Source organism: Schistocerca americana, chromosome 5 (assembly GCF_021461395.2).
Source record: "Schistocerca americana isolate TAMUIC-IGC-003095 chromosome 5, iqSchAmer2.1, whole genome shotgun sequence".
In the NCBI taxonomy this organism is placed as follows: Eukaryota; Metazoa; Arthropoda; class Insecta; order Orthoptera; family Acrididae; genus Schistocerca; species Schistocerca americana.
Window position 1 is genome coordinate 276608910 of NC_060123.1, and position 6432 is coordinate 276615341.

The window sequence follows — 6432 nt, forward strand, 5'->3', positions numbered from 1 at the left end:
GAATGATAACCACCGAGTTTAGTCCCTTTACTTAAGTCCCTTTACTTTACAAATCAACCCACCAACCCAACAAACAAAATTAATGAACTTTTCCGTCCAAACTGTCTTTTATGTGTGTGTGAGCGTGTGTATGCGTCCGTGTGTGGGCGTGTTCTTGCAAATGTGCGTCAGGGAATTTGACTATGCACTATATTTGTAACTTTTATTGGAGCACAGCTAATTAAAGACATAAACTTCTGTTCATTGGGTGCATAATATTTCACTAAGATAACAAATTACCTGGAGTCTTCCTGTGCTTATTGCGCTTATTGCATCTACTACAACACGGTAAATATAAACCACTGTTACATTTCTAATCAGTAAGACAATAAAAAAGAAACACGTTTCTTCTTTCTCCTTGTGTATGTTCCTTATCAAAAACACCAGCGTAGTTTGTAGTAGCATATTTCTATCAGAGAACTTGCAGCCATTTTGACTATTTTTTGACCCTGGCTGTCTCAAGAAATATGTAAAGGTTTCTTTTAAATTACCGCTATCAGTCACAAACTTTGTCAACTATTGTATCACTTATTTATTTAGCGACATGTTTCGATGGTTAAACCTCATCTTCAGGCTAAATGGCATTACAAAAACAACTTTACAATAAGGACATACTGATATTACACAGTCTTTTCGTAAATGGTGTAGTCATCCTGTGGAAGAAGAGAAAACTCAGTAAGAGGCGGTGTCACTTTGAAAGCTGGACTGATGTTTGCACGATAATGTTGTGTAAGGTTCACTCACTTTGTTCTTCTGGCGTGGCAGTCTCGTTGCGATGTGTTGCGGTGCATCCATTTCCGTGGCTCTCTTGGTCACTGTTCACAAATTGTTAGTGACGAATGGAGACACCGCAACACATCTACATCTACATCTACATTTATACTCCGCAAGCCACCCAACGGTGTGTGGCGGAGGCCACTTTACGTGCCACTGTCATTACCTCCCTTTCCTGTTCCAGTCGCGTATGGTTCTGGGGAAGAACGACTGTCTGAAAGCCTCCGTGCGCGCTCTAATCTCTCTAATTTTACATTCGTGATCTCCTCGGGAGGTATAAGTAGGGGGAAGCAATATATTCGATACCTCATCCAGAAACGCACCCTCTCGAAACCTGGCGAGCAAGCTACACCGCGATGCAGAGCGCCTCTCTTGCAGAGTCTGCCACTTGAGTTTATTAAACATCTCCGTAACGCTATCACGGTTACCAAATAACCCTGTGACGAAACGCGCCGCTCTTCTTTGGATCTTCTCTATCTCCTCCGTCAGACCGATCTGGTACGGATCCCACACTGATGAGCAATACTCAAGTATAGGTCGAACGAGTGTTTTGTAAGCCACCTCCTTTGTTGATGGACTACATTTTCTAAGCACTCTCCCAATGAATCTCAACCTGGTACCCGCCTTACCAACAATTAATTTTATATGATCATTCCACTTCAAATCGTTCCGCACGCATACTCCCAGATATTTTACAGAAGTAACTGCCACCAGTGTTTGTTCAGCTATCATATAATCATACAATAAAGGATCCTTCTTTCTATGTATTCGCAATACATCACACTTGTCTATGTTAAGGGTCGGTTGCCACTCCCTGCACCGAGACTACCACGCCAGAAAGTGTAAGTGACCGTTACACAACATTATCGTGCAAACATCAGTCCAGCTTCCAAAGTGACACCGCCTCTTACTGAGTTTTCTCTTCTTCCACAGGATTGTGAAATCTTACGGGACTTAACTGCTAAGGTCATCAGTCCCGAAGCTTACACACTATTTAACCTAAATTATCCTAAGGACAAACACACATAAACACCCATGCCCGAGGGGGGACTCGAACCTCCGCCGGGACCAGCCGCACAGTCCATGACTGCAGCGCCTTAGACCGCTCGGCTAATCGCCTCAACTCGCATAGTACGTGGCGGGGCAAGTAACTTTGGCCCGGAGAACAGCGTTCTAGGGTAAAAAGAAACACAGCAGAGGAAAGGAAATACAGTACTAACCTCACTATAGTAGATGTTGAAAGTGACTACCAGTCATCTCTTGGCACTTTTGAGCCCTCCCTGACTAGCAAGTTGCGGAAGGCGAATCGAAGCTGGACTACTGGAACTGCTGCAGTCTCATCCGAAATGTTCTGCTGCAGTTCTTGAAGACTATGTGGGTTGTTGCGATACACCTTAGACTTGACGGCTCCGCACACAAAGTAGTCGCGCACCTGCGTGGTGAACTAGGGCCGCAACCAGACTGACCTCTGCTAATGACTCTGTTAGGCGCGAAGATTTTGTAAATGTGCTCCAAGCTTCGATCGGCTATAAGGGCAGTTGCTCCATCCTGTTGGAAGTAATTTTAGGTCTTTTCCTCCTCCGTTAATGCATACATTCACGTCCAGTCGTATCCACTCGTCCGGGCCACTTTTATTTTCCCCATACTGTACAACGGATTCTGAACCTTGTTTTTAACTTGCAAAATTTTCTCTTTGTGTTTGGTGCGTATTATTCCATTCGTATTGCAGCTGATTCTCATGCCTACTTGCAAACGGACTGTTTTACAGCCTTAAATTCGTTGTTAGACTCTATTTGCAATACAGTCAAACAGTATAGAGTAATCAGTGAAGACAAGGTGGGTGATATATTTTCCATTTACAAGTACTCCGTCTATGTTTTTCCATGTCAAGGACACGAAAACTTCCTATTGGACTGCTGGAGACTTAACAAAGCAATAATGAATTAATGTACCTCTCTCTGTCGTTTGTTATTAACCTCCACAAGAGCAATGAAACAGTTCTTAATCACCTTCACTTTCTATCGACTGCCTTCAACAGGCTGTCATTTAGTACTTAAACTATAATAACGAGTTCCATTACCCAAGGAAGCGTAACTACACATTAATGATAAAGACAAAGAAAGAAGTTAAACCTGAGTTCCAGTATAAGCTCCAAGTTTGTTACGTGCCATTTGCGTAGAACACATTAGCCTTGTGAAATTATGATTACCGTAGACGACATAACTATGAAACAGAGTCTGTTAGTAAGAAAACATTATAGTGTTTCACTATAGGTAGTACTATTAACTGAAATAGCCGAACAAAACCAGAAGCGGGACATGTAATATAACATTGTGACATAAAATGTTCTTTATTTCTAGCGGCGAATGTCGTGACAAGCGGTGGAGTGATAGCGCAGTTGCAATTAATGTAGTCCATGAGAGGAATGTATTCAGACACTGGTCTCACTCTACAATATTTAACCCCTTACTTCCTTCCATTATAACGTTAACTATTTCTTGGTGTGTCCTACAGAAAGGTCCCTTCTGTTAATGAACTTAATCCATAAATTTCATTTCTCATCATGTCTTAGTACCTTCCCATTACTAATTCAGTCTACCGATATAATCTTTAGGAATTTTTTGTTGTTGTTGCAAAATTGCATTTCAATAGGTTCTAATCTCTTCTTGTTTGTATTGCTTATGGTCCACCTTTCACTTCTATATAAGGCTACACTCCCAACAAATACGTTCAGAAAAGACTCCTTCACAAAATTATGTTCGATATAAATATATTTTTCACTTTTTTAGTAACGAATCTCTTCCGTGTACCAGTCTCCATAAAAAAAATCTTTTCAGTAAAAGCTTTTATATGTTTATCTACAGGATGTTACAAAACGATACCGACAAACTTCGAGGGATTGTATAGGATGGCGTCAAGAACAAACTGAGAACAGGAGCCCGTGTCCGGAAACGTCTTTCAACGACGCTACAGTTTGCTTGCGACACATCCGTGTAACATAAAGTTAAGTATTGTATTTTTTCAATTTGTAATAAAATTAATACGATTTGTTTGAATGTTGTTAGCTATCCGAGAAAGCAGGTTTTCTAGGTACTCCATATTTTACTACTAGACTGGATTTAACAGTGGCAAATGTGACTTTGTACGCTAACGAACCGTAGGCGGTACGTAGCAATGTTGTCTGTTGTTCAACGATTGCGACTGATTGCCACGATAGCCTTGTCTCCTATGAATGTGATGCTCTGTTACATCGGTGGATGATGGTTTCGGACACTGGTTTCCATCCTCAGTTTATTTTTCTAGTGTAACCCTCTAAAATCTCCTGCGCTTTTCGATATACGGGAGAAAAATAAACTACCGATGCAAGCTCGTGTCCGAAACCGTCATCTATGGAGACAACACAGCAACGACAGTCGTGGCAATCAGTCGCGATCACTGAATAACAAACAACATTGCGAGACGTTCGGCCTGCGGTCCATCAGCGTACAAAGTCACGTTTGCTGCCGAAGGGGTGGCCGTGCTGCAGGCCCCAGCTGGCGCCTATGATCTCGACGATCTGTAGCGTAGTTGGATGACAATTCCAGACACGGCCTCAGTTTGTTCCTCACGACACCCTCTACAATTCCTGTTGTCGGTGTCGTCTTGTAATACCATGTATGTCAGTTTCCTAATTTCTGAGGAACCTTTTGGAGAATGGAGTAGAATGAAAACTAACAATATCGGAAATGGTGAGGAATTACATGCTACGAGCAATTCATTTGTCTGCATGAGGCCTGCCCCTTGTATGGACCTAATGAGCAACATTTTTGCCATGTAAAGCTTTCAAGTCAGAGGCTGATCATAGCTACAACGTAGTTCTTGAGTCGTAGAATTGGTAAACTACAGGAAAGTGAATGAGGCAAGATAGAGAGAGGAAAACGCGCCACAAATAAAACATAATACAAAAACTAATACAAAAATCAACAACCGAAATGTATCCAGAAAGAAACAGCATTTCCTGAGTTACACACATGCTTAGACATAGTCTGCAGACTTGTGTTCACAGCCGCAGTTCTGCGTGAAATACTGATAACAGTGGGTGGACACTTCAATTTTATATTTTGCAAATTGTGACAGAATCTAAGTTATGAGAGATTGTTGCAGTTTATTTGTTAAATAAGTTTGATGCACATGTACTTCCCTAACTTTTTGACAATTGCTTTTCAACTGCATTTTGTTGAAGCCATGCTAAGGCGATGCATTAAGCACTGGTGTAAGTAAACTATTGTTATTATTTTATCAAAATAGTTTAAATATTTTACTGTTGTTATTATTAAAATGATAGCTCTCAGTGACACATTAGAAACAGATTATATTATGTAAATTGAAGGTGGAGAGGGAAGAAAGGAAAGAAAGGGGAAGGGAACTGATGACATCAGCTGCTTCGGGACTTTATCCGGAATCGGCGGCTACGAGTGATTATGTGTACCGGGCTAGGGCTCGAACCAAGGATCTCCTTTTTAACAGCCAGTTGCGTTAACCACTGCGCCATCCGGACACAGTGTATCACAAATGCACGATCTATCTTGGCGTGCTCCCTGGCCAACGCAGATACCAACCTAGCATCACCTATCCACAGTCCCCACTCATGTCCCCCATGATCGCTAACTTTTAAATTCCCGCCAGAGGTCAAACGATATTGAGAATCCGCACTGAAGGTTGAGGATTTATTGCCCAATGAGGCGAACCAGTTATATGAATGCATAGCGTCTGTTCTTTCGGACATGCCCAGGGAGTGTGCCCAGATACTCCGTGCATTTGGGATAAACTTTGTGCCTGGATAGCACTGTGGTCAACGCTATGAAGCAAGGGATCGCGGGCTCGAGTCCCGGTCCGGCACACATTTCCACTTGTCGCCGCCGATTCCTCTCAAAGTCCTGATGCAGATGATGTCACCAGTTTCCTCCCTTTCCTTTTCTTTCTCGCCCCTCCACATTCAATTTACATAAAATGTATCACAGCTGCAGGTTCCGCTGATGTCTGTTCTTTCAGACATATTCGAAAGAACAGACACCACCCATCCATATAATACCTGATTATATTTCGGGAGGGAGCGGGGTGGGGCGGATGGACAGTAAAAATCCATGAACCACTCAGCCCCTCCCCCATCCCTCCCCTCCAGAACGAAATCTTGGATCCATGCCTGGTACAATTTCCTAATCTCCTTGAAAGCCTGTCGGGCGTTGAGTCAAATGTTACTATGGAAACCGCATGCTATTTCTATGATAAAGCTGCTCATCAGCTTCATGTGCGACACGGTTGGGGCTAGGGACACTGTATCGAACGAAAAGTGGAGATAATTTAGTATTGTATCGCACTCATAAAAGTATCTAAAGAAGTTATCGATTACGTATTTTGATAAGAAGATTAGATACTCTCTCTGGGATACACTCTCTCCATCTCTCTTTTTAAAATCTATCTGTAAGAGAGACATTCGATTTTCGTAACTTTCAAACAGTACAAACATTAAATCAAAAAATATTTCTGTTTTTATTATGGATAACAATTTTTAAAAATTTGGAACTTGAACACGAAATTACAGAAAATAAGCAAAAGTAAATAAATAATTTCTTACCTAAA